A 16,690-nucleotide genomic window follows, 5' to 3' on the forward strand; every position below is an offset into this window, starting at 1 on the left:
ATCTTATGCATATGAAAGTTCATGATGAACTGACCATATGCATTGGACAAGGACTGAAGGATCACATCAATCTGAAAATTCTTGTCTAAGATGATACCGAGCTTCTCAAGCTCCTCAAGATCTTTGATGATTGTCAAACAATGATCTTGGACTGACTGCCTATCATGCATCTTGGCCTTAAAAAGTCTTTGACAGACTTGATACTTGGCCGTGTGACTCTGTTCACCAAACAACTCTTGTAGGTGAGCCAACATTTGGTGGGTAGTCAAAATATTTTCATGTTGGCGCTGCAAGTCATCAGACATTGCACCCAACATGTAGTACCTGGCTTTGTTATCATCGTCCGTCCACTTTTTCAGAGACGCTCTCTGTTCAGCAGTTGGACGTGCTGGCATGGCAGGTGGGTCTTGGTCCAAGACATGAGTCAATTTTTCGAAACTCAGAACAATTCTGTAGTTTCTCAACCAGTCCTTAAAATTTGGTCCAGTCAGTCTATGAGTGTCTAGAATTTTAGTCAGGGGGTTTGAGGCAGACATGTTTCCTGTAGAGAGTCAAAAGTTTCTAATTAGATTTTGTAATCAGACTCAACCAATTTGTTTAGAGTTTTTATTTTTAAACAAATTAGGCTCCCACTATTTTCTCAGATCCCTACACTCCCTTGGTAGAGATATGAAAATCTTCGTGATTAGTGATTTCTAATGGATGGTGCGGTCTTACCGACTGGCTCATCATCTCACCTAACAGTTATTGGTGATGGGTCAACCGATGAGTGGACAACTCTTGTCCAATGATTCTCTAATCATGGTGCACCCAAAACTTGATCTCTAATTTATGAAGCTCATCGTATCCGGCATATTGCTCCAATCTTTAGTTAAGCCAAACCCACCATTTGCACGAACTAGATTCCTGATTGGGTCCCTCACCGTATCTGGAATATTGAGCCCAACCCATCCTCTAATCCGTAGCATCCAATGCCTAATGGACATGGTTGCATCTTCCCAGTGCAACTGAGCCACTGTAACCAGCCGAGAACAATCAACACTGGGAAGGGCCCGCACATCCACAATGGTGGAAGACCTAGACTTAATATTTTCTTAGGAAGATTTGATTTAGGTCTTTAAACTTGACTTGATATAGTCATAACAATTATGACTAACCTAGTGGCATGGGTTAGCTCGAATTGTTAGCCACCTCAAATCAGAACTGGATCGACATATATGGCCAGGTAAGTGAGATCGATGGAAGGGATATGCCATTAACTCGACAAGAATGCATTCGAGTCGAGTAGCTCCCAATTAAAAACCAATCGATCGCATCTGCCGAACTTACCTTAGACACCAAATTATCTAACCAGAACTAATTGGGTTAGCCTACAATCCAGACTCTAACCTCTAAGCCAAATTAGGTCTTAACATGATCGAGTCACATCTAAATGTGATTCGACCTTGACCCAAACTTAATCCTATTAGGCTGGTCAATTATTAGCTTTCATGATCCCACCTAACCAACTCTTGATTCGGTTTGATCAACCGCTAGACCAATTGAGCTACCCAAGCCCGAACCCAATCTTATGAAAATATCTTAGATTTGAAATTTTAATTTTAGACCTAATTTAATTTCATAAACTTAATACATTATTAAGTTTTGGGTTCATAAAAAGCATGTATAATAAATCCTAGGGTTTCAGGATCTAGAATTTTGCAGAAAAGTAAGTTTTGATTTCTGATTAAGGATGAACGTGCAGCACCCCTACATGTTATATGAATGCCCCATTGAATAGAAGGAGAGGGCCTTTAAATCCTACTTCATTCTTATGACCAGACGGCCATGAGGAACACCTTAACCAGAAATATAAATTTAACTACAAAACTAGTTAGATCTAAATTAACATATCACATATACAATTTAAGATCTAACTAATACATATTTTGCATACATCTCATGTATCAAAAATCAATCTAATTAACATGCTTTCAGATCTGATACATCATATATAATATCTGAAAAATAAGATTTAAATTAAACTATTTAAAATTAAATCTATTCTAGACAAGTTACTAGATCAGTTCTACAACTAGTCTAGGCATGTGACAGATTAATTTTATGAAAAAATTAAAATTTTATTTTCTATTTTTTGATCTAATTATAATACTTATAATATCAAAAAAAATAGAGAATAAATTAGATTTAAATCATATTTTAATCTCATTAAAATATAAAACTTAAGACTATTCATGGATTCAACTAATCCTAGTCTAGTCATTCATCTCATGCATGTTAGATCATCTTAGATTTAATTTTAAATATTTTAGTTTCAGATCCTGTCACATCTGATATGACATCTGAAATTATTTAATATCAGATAAATTAAAATTAAAATTAGATCTAAATTAGATCTAAAATAGAGCCAACAATCTGGCTCTGATACCACTTGAAGGAAAAATCGCCTTTTTCCTGTGTAGAATCTTCCAGATTTCATCAAATCTGGGGTGGAATAAATTTTAAATTTTTATCCTATGCTATCTCAGATCTAATATCTATTAGATCTAATTTTATTATCTAATATTTTAATTTTAAAATTAAATCTAAAAGGTTGAGAAACATAGACATACCTCAAGGGTAATCTAATTACCCTGTAGATGATCGCAGCACTGCCTGAGGTTCTGATGTAGCCACGCAAGTGCCTGGCCTCTACCAATATCCACTCAGGTAGGATCTAGAACATATTCTCCTCATGATTCTACACTCCAAAAATCAGATCTAAATCTGATTAGGAAGTACTTCAGAACTCTTTCTGAAGTTGGAACAGTAGCCTGTAGAAGATGTCTTGCAGCCTTCTGTTCCAGGCATCACCATGCCTTGCACCTATGCCAGATGAACGTCCAACATCTTGGACGTCAAGAGGGGAGAAAGGAGAGAAGGGTGGACATGGAGAAGAGGGGAGGAGGCAGCAGCCGATGAGTTTTTTGCACAAAACAAGTTCTGCCCCGAAACCCTAGGTGCAGCAGGGTTTATATAGACCCTGTATGCTGCGCAGTGCCACATCATTCGACCAATCAAAAATTTTTAATAAATTCTGAAAAAATTTTGATTGATGGAGTGATATCATCTGATCATATCAGATAAGAATCCCCATGCTCTCTCCTATGTTGGCGCCAACAATGGATAGGCTCAAATAAGGTGGCGCCAAAGAGTCCAAGTTTATCAGGACTCTTTGGTTTTTATCCATTTGGGGCACCCACTTAAATCCAATTGGCACCCAATTTGATTAGGTTTAGGCATGTGGACACTCCACAAAAATCCTCCAATAAGTCCTCTTCAGTTAAGACCCATATGTCAACTTTTGACAGATGTCTTAAAATAAAATTGGCAGGTGCTAGAAATTAGCAGGTGTTGTCTTAAATTCATCTCATGAATTAAGATAAGCCTTTTCTGAGCTGGACAAGCTTCATTTAAACTAAGAAAAAATTTTTCAAGGTTCTCTGGATGAGCCAGATCATATTTGGCTCAGTAGAGACAGAAAAGATTACACAAGGAGAAAGTTAGGCTCAATCGAGTGCTAGCACGATTTTCTTGAACCTAATTGGATCTTATCCAAATCAATTGGGCTAGCCAATTGATGACATCCAGACCCTAACCTTTGTTTGTGTGACCCAGTTAGGTTCAATTCTGTATGGTAATGAGATATGTCGTGATCTCATCATTGACATCATCGAAACTCCTTTCGATGGATCAGAACTCTTCTGATTCAGACAATTAGAATGATCGATCATCAAAATCATTCTAATTGCTCCCAAAATCCATCAGTGACACCTAGCAGTATATGGTGGCAACCCATCAGAACTGAAGATGAGCCTCTCGGTGCAGCTACCTGTGTGATTGAGTTCCTCTATCATGAGTCCCGACTAAATTAGAGTTAAGGTGAACTCGTCAAACCCAACATCAGTCATATGAATCAATCGATCGATCCGAGTCCGATGTGAAACCTCAATGGAAAACTCTTTTCCATTATTTCACTCTACTATGGCCATGGGCTTAAGGACTCGATCTTTCGATCACCATAGGACTACTCCTCTCATCTACCGAGGTTGATAGATCCCATCTTGATGCGATCTGGTTCCTACAATGAATATGCTACAGCCAACATACACCTCAGGATTTTGGATGGCTAGGAGATCGAGTTATGGTATAGTCAAACTATAACATACTCAAGGTGAACTGACGATGCACCTCAGGTCAAAGAACTAGACACACAACTACAGCATCGAGCTAGTCATCGACGAGAAGGTAGATTTCCTTATGACTGCTCGAGGTGGTCACGCTCAGTACTCTCGTTCTCAACGAATACCTATACTCTCGCTCCAGTGTCTCCACACCGTAGACTCAAGACTCATCTACCCTAAAGAAGCGATCGTACACCAACCTTCCGGATCGATCACCATCCTCGTGATAATCCTATGGTCAGGAGCAGTTTATGAGTTAGTTATGTAAATTCATGCCTTAAATTTTTAACTCTTGAAAATATGAATTAACATTCCACTAACTCAAAGGATGTATCACAGACACAATATACACAATGTGATAGAAGAATAACCCTTTTATTCATTTATAGTCAAAATTACAATTTTGCCCTTAGATATGTACATGAATGTGTCAGCCGATCGGCATCCAGGGCACACATCTAACACTTCTTAAGAAGAAGAATCTCATATGAGAAGAAAAGTTTGCAATCAATTCCGATGGATATCCGTAGAGGCCGAACACATGTGTGGCTCAACGTTCTACGAATCCGAGATCATCAATAGCGGTGAATTTCTACCCACGCAAAGGTAATAAAATCTGATCTCATAAATTTTTTTTAAATTTTAGACTGATAATATATGCTTTCCTTGGGCTTGGGTAGGTTTAGATCTGGTATCTAGCATGTGGGGTTAAAGGGTTTAACCCATTTTGTTTTTCGCTGCCTATTTTCAAAGTTTTAAAATCTACACATGCTGCCTACCCGATTTTCTAACAGGTATATTGTATATATGGGTAAGTAAATATTTTTACACCCATTCATATTGAACCCCTTCAACATAAAATCCATGTATCTAGATTGGGACAAGCCTGATATCCACTTACATTTATCCCTATAGATGCCAAGTATATTGGATTTTTAACCCAAGTCTTTTTTATGAAAACTTTTGTGATAAGCATGTCATTGATCGAGTACAATATCGGGACTACCTTCTCAATACGCAGTATGTCTTCTACATATATAAGAAGTTAGTGGGACTCCCACTTGTCTTCTTACACACACATGGTTCATTCATATTTTGATAAAGTCAAATATTTTGACTATCTCATCAAAAATAGAAGTACTAACTCCTCAATACTTGCTATAATTCATAAATGGATTTGCCCTTCCACTAGAGATAAACTCCCTAAATGGTGTGTGGCAATGCAAGCCAAAATCCAGATTGATATTTCTGTTAGTAACCTGTTGGGTCATACCCATAGGTGCTTCAACCATAGTTTATACTTGGTTGATGTATAGGGAATTCATTTCAGATGTTATAGTTTCAAGCCATCTGTCAAAGTCTCTACTCATGACTATCTCCGAATAGGTCAAGACAACATCATTCTTAATGATGTATGGTGTATCATCATTCTCAATGACAAAATTCATATTTTGAGTGGTACATTACACTCTCAGATTGACCTTTGGTGAAGAGGTGTGTGTCATGGTTATGCTTCATCAATGAGCACATCTGATCGAAGATCAAATTATGGACACTCCACAGGTTATTATAAGATAGTTCATAAGTTTTGAACTTCTCAAGTTCAATTATCCTCCCACTGTCCGCTTTTTAGAAAAAAAAAATTCAAATGGTGGCATACCTACTGACAAAATACCTTTTGTCCAGTAGGATGGTAGAAATAATATCACATACTACTCTTAGGATAATCTATAAACTTATATAAATCTGATCTAGCATAATACTTATGTACATCAACTCTTTTCACATAAGTTGGACAACCTACCTCTTTCTTTTCTATTCTCATATGGAGTGCTAGTAACAGATTTTGACAGTATCTAATTCAGAACATATGCAGCATTTTCTAGGACATATCCCCAAAAAGAGATTTATGAAGCAAATTAAAGAACACACCATATCTCATATGAAGTGTCCATCTCTGGGTTGAGATATTATTAGCTTTTGAACATCCATATGTACAAGGCCTAATACCTTGCTCACCTTTTTTCATGTTCAGTAAATGAGATCTTGGTCATTTTATCCATGACACAAAATTTACAAGTTCTATATGATTTAAAATTATACAGAACAAAGAACTCTTCTTTATATTACTTGTTTATCTTTGACTCACAAAAATGACTAAGATGACAATGCCAGAGATATGTGACTATCATATATTCTTTTCTTATTCTCATCAACATGAAGAACAATATTATTGAGTGATAAAAACATGAGACCATTATCATAAATCTAAGGCCATAAAATTTATCAAAAAGAGAGCAACCTTTGCTCTTAACATTAATTTAAAAACCATGCTACAATAACAAAGGAATTGAAATAATGTTTCTGATAAATTTAGGCATATAACAACGGTCTATTAGTTTCTAAACCTTACTTGAAGGTTACATAAATAAGTAGGTTCTTATAGCTTTAGCATGAATGGACTATCCATCATTGCCAAAATATATGTAGTCACCTCACTTCAACTTTACAAGTCCAGCAATGCTTTGCATAAATGGAACTTATATAAGATATCACATATCCATAATTCTAAAGCTGAAATACTCAATAATATATTAGTTTGTATCACATACAAACCAATTAGCAAATGCAACATTTTGCATCCTGCTACTACTTCACATTTACAAGATAATTTTTACAATTTATCTCTAATGCTCATCATTGCTATAATGATAATAGATACCCATAGTGAAGACAATCTTCATATTTTTCTCCTAAGAGATACTAAAAAAAGAATCCAGGAGAGTTAGTAGAATCAAATCCTAGATTAACTCACCATCCATGATATTAACTTAATCGCATGATTAAGTTAATCAGGATATATTTGACAGTCATACTATCATTCCCCACCATATCTCATATGTGGCTTTTCCTTCTTTATAGTATCAACTCTGAACAAGTCAGAATCAGGAGAATAGAAGACTATCTCCTATATGAGAATTATTCTCAGGTTCCTCAATCATTTCATGAAATTTGATCAATTTTAAAAATATCAAAAAATATCATGTAGTGATAGTAAAGATGTAGATGAATATATAAGAACATAAAAGGACTACTTATGATGACATGCATAATTTAGATGAGATTTTTATCTAAATGTGTTTCCTACTATTTTAACGAATTTCATAGCCCTCAAGTATGAAAATAAAAAAACATATCATCTAGTTCTTTAGTGGGGTTAAGATCTCAATTCCTCATAAAAAGTCTTGCCGATAGCACAACAAGCTCCTATGAGTGCAAGGATAGGTAACTCTTTACCAATTATATTTCATATAATTTTTAACATAACTTTTGTATCTAAAATACTTATAGCTTTATGGATAGTACAATAAATTATAGTATTTTAGTTAAATCATACCCTTCAATCCTATATGATCATATCTGAATAATACTACCTTTGTGGATAGCACAATAAGGTAGCACTACCAAAATATACCATAAGCATCACTAAGTCAACATCATATCAATTCCTATAGCAAGTCTTGTAGATAGCACAATAAACTTACTATAGTTTTTGACATACTCTATTGACTTAGTATGAGCTAAGTACCATTAACTTCATTATGCATCAAGACAGTATCAAATCAGTCCTCACAGCAAGCCTTGTGGATAGCACAACAAGCCGACTATAGTTCTTGACATAATACAGGCTTAGCATGAAGGAAGGCATGGGTAGTGTTCTTAACACTTCGCTATTATGACTTAATATAATTTAAATGAGAGACTTAGGTCTCATGCACATCCAAAATATATTTATAAAAAATACATCATATATAATTTTAATTCTAACTACCAGCATAAAAGAGTATATATAGGAAAACTAATGGTTATGAACTTTTAAAAAATCATCCGAGCCACAGGATGATTTATGGGTCGAACCCTAGGTGCATTATAGATTGAACCATCTCATGGTTAATCTTAGTGTGCCTATGCTCTACAAATGTCTGGCAGTCCGGTCTTCATCTTTATGAAGACTATCATGAATACTCGATCTTTATCTAAAAATAGAAAGAAATAATTTCATCTATTTTCAAATAAATTTTTTTATAATTTTACATCAATATGTAAAAGTCCCAATCAACAGTTGGAAACATGCAAAAGAAAGATTCAGCTGATTATACAATGCATCAGGGGCACTCAGCCCCTATTGCAACTCTTGCGGATATATTAATATAATCAGCCAATAGAGGAGCATTCACGCATACATCTAGCACATGGATGTACTATAGTCCATAATCACCTAACATGCATTTTATAATAATTATAAAATATGATAATTAACTACTTATGTTATTTAAATTACGATATCATCCATAAACATGTCAATGAAGATGTTTAAATATTTAGGCATAAGGCCCATCTAGGGTTTCTGATTTAGGTTCAACACTTGATCCAATTTTTAATTTTAAGTCAATCATTTGTCATCCTTTTTGAGTTAGATTGATTAATTTTTAGGTTAACCTAAATCAATTAGGTTAGCATAGATTCGATCAATCATGACTCAAATCCTAATCAAATTAGGTAAATGACAATTTGATCGACATAAAATATACATAACTTCTGATCAAATTAGAACTATAAATTTGATTTAATCTATAATTATTAATTTTAATCATATTAGATAATGAATTATAGTTAAACAAATCCATCGACAAAAATCCTAATCCAAGTCTGATGCAACCTTTCCATGATCAAAATTGTTCGGTTCCACACATACCTTAGACAACAACCAAGATGGAAGACCCACAATGGTGAGTGTCCAATAACATAGTGGTCGGCCTTTGGATTTTAGGTAAATGCATCAAATGTAAGAACCCTAAATCTTGGCAATATACAATGTATCATTCCAAGGCTCCACGCATCACATGTACAAGATTTATAATTTCATCAAAAATTAGATCATAGGATCTAACTTAAACTTGTCTCACAAATCTAAAGATGATGGAAACTCATATCCAAGTACGATCATGGATTGATAATATGTTATCATTAACAAAAGATGCATCAAAAATATGAACTAAACATCAATCAGAAAATCTGATTTTGACATAATATGAACTGGATCTAATCCATATCACAATAATAACATGATATTTGATTGAATCAATCAAGAGTGGCTCTGATACTACTATTGGATTTTGGTGATGTAGTGAAATATAAATTTTAAAAATTTTTTTATGCATTCAATAATTGAAAATAAGTTTAACAATTAAATTAGACTACCGGAATATAAAAGCCCTAAAAACACCTTAATGATTACAATCAAACAACAAAAGCATGTATAACAATCAAAGATCAGAAGCCATATATATACCAACATGAAGATGATGATCTGGTAATCGTGAGATCTCCATAAAATTTTAAAGTAGAAGTCCTCCAATAGTGATCCACACGGGATTAATCAGGACCCTTTCCAATTCAACGTAGTGCTGCAGCCTTCTTCGTAAGTTCGCTGCCGATCGTTCTTCACAAGAATGGATTGCACCAGTGCTTATATGCCTTCAAGATCTCTACTAGGACCACTCTAAGAATCATTTCTTAAATGATCTCACCACACAAATATCAGATTATATGTTTAACTCATGAACAATCTGATTTTAGCACAAACATCACATGCTTTCCTTTTTCCTTCTCCCTTCCTTTCTATTTTTCTCTCCCTTTTCCTTGTCTTTTTCATTTCAGATTTTTTTCTATCTTTTGTCATATTATCCCATGCCTAAAGCTCTCTCTGGATAGATCCTTATCCCTTATGGGGTGCCCCTTATATAAGGTATGAAGGGCCACCACAAAATTTCCAAAGGAACGCCAATTCTTGGCGTCCCTTAATTCTTACATGCTATACATTTATTTTTTGCATGGAAACCAAAGGGGATGGCATGGAATAAGAAGTGGTTTACTAGTAGAAGGACTCCTCCTCTACATAGAAAAATCTGAACACCATCTGATGGCGTGTGGATAAGGGAATGGCGTGAGAAACTAAGAGTCCAAAACAATAAGGACTTCCAAAGTTCAACGCACAAAATGAAAGGGTGTCATATTTATTTTTGGCATGGAGTTCCTTCTCAGAGAAGGACTCTAACCTCTCTTCTATGCCCATATATCCTAAGAGTCATCATATGATGCGTGGATAAAGGAACGCATGAAATCCAAAAGGAATTTAAGAGACTTCGTTAAGAAGGACTCTTCCTTCTTAATGCCAAAAATATGTGATGCCATATTTTCTCTTGGCATGGTGAATGGTGTGGAGGAAGGTGATTTCATATGGAACACTTCCATAAAAATCAGATAAGTCATCTATTAAATTATAGGTTCAAACCCAATCATATTAGGTCAAGGCAACAAGTCAAGGGTTAGCACAAATACCTTTGCACTGAACCCAATTGGAAACTTGGATTAATTCATGTATTAGCAATTTAATTAACCGATTGGATTTATAATAAATCTAAATAAATTAGATCAAGATCAAATTTTTATTATGTGTGACCCATTGGATCCTAAATCTAGCCAGTAGTGGATCCAGACTCTCGACGTAACCCTAATCCGATTAGATTAGGTCAGCTCAAGAGTCCCAATCAACTAGGACTCTTCCTATTTAATTTTTGAATTAAACTCTTTTAATTCTGATGAGTCCACAAGTCAAGATTGATATCTAGCAATGTGTCATAATGATCCGAAAGATTTGAAATTTCATAAAAATATCAAAATTATCCTTCCGTGGTGAGTTACCGTGCAATTCAATCCTTCGATCACATAATATCCCAGACAGGCCATGGGTATGAAATCATGTCAAATCCAAATATTTATTCATATGTATCTCAATCTGATAATGATGACTCAATTAATGAACCAGTAAAAATCTTTTCTACTGTTCATCCCTGCTCTGACCAGAGACTCTCAGAGTCATCATCCTATGAGATCACATAAGATGTTCTCTCCTCCTACAAGGAGTGACCAATTCTTTATTGACTACTCACAACCTTCATGCATACTTCACCATACCCAGAATATTCCACACACATCTCAAAATAGCATGCTAGGAAATAAACCAAAGTAAAGATCTATATATACAAGGTACCATGGTGATCTCAGGTCAAAGGATCACATGCACTACTCCCATTGGAGACCATCTGTCAACATTCTGTAAGGCTCTATCAGATGTTCTTCCTACGGGTCAGTTCAGTAAACTCATTCTCTAATGAGTACCTATATTCTTGTATTAGTGTTACCACACAAGTGATTGTGAGATCAACCACCCTCTCTATTGAGTATACATAGGATGTACCAGTCTTACCGACATCATCGATTTCTGACTCGATAATCTAACGACTGAAAATATTTTAGATTGGAGCTATTAAGATTTTAGGTCTCATTGGCATGATCTCATCATGGCTCTAAAATCATTGCTCAAATCTATGAGATTTATCAAAGTCATAAAAAATGATGCAGCAAATGATAAAACACAATATCTCATGAATAAAATAACAAATGTCATGCACATGAGCAGGAAGAAAATATAAAAAAATTCCTTCGCATCACCCATGCGATTGGCTTGTAGGGCACTATTTTTTCAAGATTAAATTCTATAAATGGCATCTTTACTATCATTGCGAGTAATCTTAGATTCCAACAAGTTGATTGATCCCAATTATATAGACTAGTTGAGGAATTTAAAAATTATACTCACTCAGGAGAATCTCTCCTATATTCTTGATGTCCCTAAACCATAAGAGGTTGGAGATGATGCCACTGAGGAGGAGGAATCCACATACAAGATGTGGAAGAATGACAGTTTAACTATCAAGTGCATCATACTAGCCTCTATGAGTAATGAATTGCAGAGGCAGCATGAGAGCATGGATACTCAATCCATACTCCTCAATCTTAAAGAGTTGTATGGAGAATAGAATAGGACTGCTAGATATGAGATATCCAAGCAGTTATTCCATGCTAGAATGACTAAAGGATCATCCGTACAAGATCATATCCTGAAGGTTATTGACTTGATCACCAGATTGGGTCTATTGGGTTTTGTGATGGATGGAAAATTAAGTCAAGATTTGATCCTGCAATCTCTCTCTGAATCATTCACTCAATTTATCGTGAACTATCACATGAACAAACTGAACACCTCCTTGCCTGAGCTGTTGAACATGCTCAAGATAGCTGAGAGCCACATAAAAGAAAAAAAGCTCCACTTCTTCTGTGGATAAAACCTCTAAGAAGAAGTCAGGCTTTAAGGGTTCAAAGAAAGCACTGAACCCTAAGGGTGGCAAGATGAAGAAGAAGGAGAAGAAAGTCTCCGGACAGGGTACCTGCTTTCACTGTGGCAAGACAGGATACTGAAAAAAAATTGCAAGTTATATCTCACAACTATAAAGGCTAGTGCAACTGACGCACCAAAAAGTATGTATGAGATATATACAATTTTTCATTGAGTTCTTCCAATTTAGACTCTTGGGTATTGGATACCATCTACGGTTCTCATATTTGCAAGTCATTATAGAGGCTGCAGAACATTAGAGTGCTAAAGAAGGATGACTTTGAACTCTATGGTGCTGGAAGAGAGTCCATCCAAGCAGAGGCTATAGGGACATACATGTCAAAGTTACCTTCTGGAAAGATCTTAGAGCTAGAAAACTATTATTATATGTCTAAGATTATTAGAAATATTATGTCTGTACCATTGCTATTGCAACGAGATTATGAAATTAATGAAAAGAGTAATAGTTGCTCAATTTTTTTTTCTAATAAAATTCGTTGTCATGGTATTATTAATAATGGTCTTCTGATTTTATCTAATGATAATATTTTTCATATTAATGAAAGCAAAAAGTGAAAGAGAGAAGAGATAAATAATACTTTACTTTGGCATTGTGATTTGATCATATAGGTGAGACAAGGATTAACAAGTTATACAAAGAAGAGTTCTTTGATCCTTATGATTATGAATCATTAGGAACTTGTGAATCTTATCTTATGAAAAAAATGACTAAGACTCCATTTAGTGAACATGAAGAAAGGATAAGTGAGTTATTAGGACTTGTACATGCTGATGTATGTGGTCCAATGACAACAAAAGTCAGAGGAGGATACTCTTATTTTATAATGTTCACTAATGATTTATCTAGGTTTGGATACGTGTATCTTATGAAACACAAATCTGAAGCCTTTGATAAATTTAAAAAGTATCAAAGTATGGTCGAGAAATAAACTGAAAAAAATATTAAAATCTTTCAATCTGATCGAGGAGGAGAATACTTATCCAATGAGTTTCTAGATCATCTTAAAGAAAATAGAATTCTCTCAGAGTAGACCCCTCCTTATACATCATAATTAAATGCTATAGTAAAAAGGAGGAATCGCACCTTATTAGATATGGTGCAGTCCATGATGTGCCTTACAGACTTGCCTATTTTCTTCTGGAGATATGTCATAGAAACTGCTGTATATATCTTGAATAGAGTACCTTCAAAATCTGTGTCTAGCACTCCATATGAGATATGGAGAAAAAAGAAGCTTAATCTTAAGTATCTTAAGATATGGGGCTATCCAGCTTATGTTAAAAGAAACTTTGGACATAAGGTGAGTACAAGGGCAGATAAATGCTTATTTGTAGGTTATCCTAAATAGAGTATAGGATATCTCTTTTACCATCCTACTGAACAAAAAGTATTTATCAGTAAATATGCTACTTTTATGAAAAAAGAGTTTATCCTAGAAAGAGGTAGTGGAAAGAAAATTAAACTTGGAGAAGTTCAAGACCTACAAATGCAAGCACAAGATGATCCTCAATCAGAAATATCTATTAATGAAGTACAACCACAAAATACAACTCCTCTCCGAAGGTCGGATAGAGTACGGAATGCACCTATAAGGTATGGATTCCCATATCATTGAGAATGATGAACTTTTGACCTATATGGAAGCCATCATGAGTAGGGACTCAGATAAATGACTAGAAGCTATGAAATTTGAAATGGACTCCATGTACTCTAACCAAGTATGAACTTTGGTTGATGCACTGGAGGGTGTGACCCCTATTGGATACAAATAGATCTATAAGAAAAAGATTGGAGCAAATGGCCAAGTTGAAACCTATAAAGCTAGATTGGTGGCTAAAGGTTTCCAACAAAAAATATGGTATTGATTATGATGAAACATTTTCACCTGTTATCATGCTCAAATCTATATGGATTATGCTTGTAATAGCAGCATACCATGATTATAAAATGTGGCAAAATGGATGTGAAGACCGCCTTCCTTAATGGTTATCTTGAGGAAGAGGTTTACATGTCTCAGGCAAAAGGATTTATCTCAAAAGGGAGAACAATCAGGTATGCAGGCTTAAAAAATCTATTTATGGATTAAAGCAGACCTCGAGGAGTTGGAACATCTGCTTTGATATTACAGTCAAAGAGTTTGGCTTCATCAAAAATATGGATGAACTTTGTGTATATAAGAAGACTAATGGGAGTGCCATTGTCTTCTTAGTTTTATATATGGATGATATACTTCTCATTGAGAATGATGTTTCAATATTACAATCGGTCAAGATATGACTATCAAGTAAATTTTTTCATGAAAGATTTGGACGAAGCATCCTATATACTAGGTATAAGATCTATAGGGATAGATCTAAGAAGATGTTAAGCTTATCCCAATCTAGGTACATAGATTTAGTACTAAAAAGGTTTAGCATGAATGGGAGTAAAAGAGGTTACTTACCCATGAGTCAAGGCATACATCTCTCTAAAAGGATGTCTCCTAAAACACCAGAAGAGGGAAATAGAATGAGTTCTATTCCCTATGCTTCGACAGTAGGGTCAATTATGTATGCTATGCTATGTATCAGACTTGATATTACCTATGTCTTAGGCATAGTTAGTAGATTTCAAGCTGATCTGGGAGAAGATCATTAGAAAGTAGTAAAAAATATTCTTAAGTACTTGAGAAAGACTAAGATATTTTTCTGGTATATAAAGGATCTGATCTAAAACTAGAAGGCTATTCTGACTCTAGTTTCGAATCAAACCTTGATGATAACAAGTCCACTTCAAGGTATGTCTTTACTCTAAATGGTGGAGCAATTAGTTAGAAAAGTTCTAAGTAGCAGACTGTAGCTAACTCAACCACTGAGACAGAGTACATAGCTGCAAGTGAAGCCGCCAAGAAAGCTGTCTGGATGAAGAAGTTCATCACTAAATTGGATGTTGTTCCTAATATTCAGAATCCAGTACCATATTACTGTGATAATACTAGAGCAATTGCTCAAGTAAAGAATTGAAGTCTCATCATAAATCCAAGTACATTCTAAGACGCTTCTATCTCGTTCGTGAAATAATCGAAAGACAAGATGTTGTCATTGAATAAGTAGAAATAAAAAACAACATAGCAGACTCATTCATTAAGGCTCTACCACAGCAGCAGTTCGATCGCCACTTCGATTGTATGGGGATAAAATATAAAGGTGATTGACTTTAGTGCAAGTGAGAGATGGAAAGGAATATGCCCTACAAGCTAATCAAAATTTATATTTTGATGGATTTTCCTTGTAATCTTCCAGACTCATGTAATTGATACTTTATAAATAAAGGTATTTTCATTATATGCTGCATCTTACTTTAGTAATGATTATGATGAACTTCATAAATCAGGATAATAGTTTTAGGATTATGATGAGATCATACCTATGAGACCTAAATGTTAAAAAATCCTAATTTAGAATATTCCTAGTCATAGGAGCATTGAGTAGGAGATCAATATTCCGGATAGACTAGCACTTATTATTATGCTCGATGGAGAGGGTGGCTGATCTCATAAGCTACTTGTGTGAGACACTAATACAAAGAAGTGCGTGCTCATTAAAGAATAAGTTTACTAAATTGATCCAACTTAAGAAACATCTTATGAAATTTACTTACCCATCAAAAGATGTTTTCTTATAGTGGGAGTTGTGTATATAATTCTTTGACTTGAGACTACCATGAACCTTGTATACATGAATCCATATTTTGGTTCATACTCATTCATGACTTACTCATGTACGGAGTGATCTGGATATAGTGTATAGAGGTTGTGACTAGATCAACATGGAATCGATCACTCCTGATAAGAGGAGATTGCATCTTACTTGCTCTAATCGATTGATGATTCGGAAGCCTTTAATCAAAATAAAATAAAAATTAAAAAAAGTTTTTAATATTTATTAATTGAATCATCATTAAATATTAAGAGAAATATGAATATGATATTAGATTTGACATCATTCCATATCCAGAGTCATATTCAGGGGCAGAGAGATCGAAGGATCGAATTGCATGGTAACTTTCCACTGAAGGATATTTTTGATATTTTTATCAAAATTTTATATCTTTCAGATGATATGATATGTTGCTAGATGTCAATCTTTCTTGTGGGTTTGGATCAAA

Source organism: Elaeis guineensis, chromosome 4, assembly GCF_000442705.2.
Source record: "Elaeis guineensis isolate ETL-2024a chromosome 4, EG11, whole genome shotgun sequence".
NCBI lineage: Eukaryota > Viridiplantae > Streptophyta > Magnoliopsida > Arecales > Arecaceae > Elaeis > Elaeis guineensis.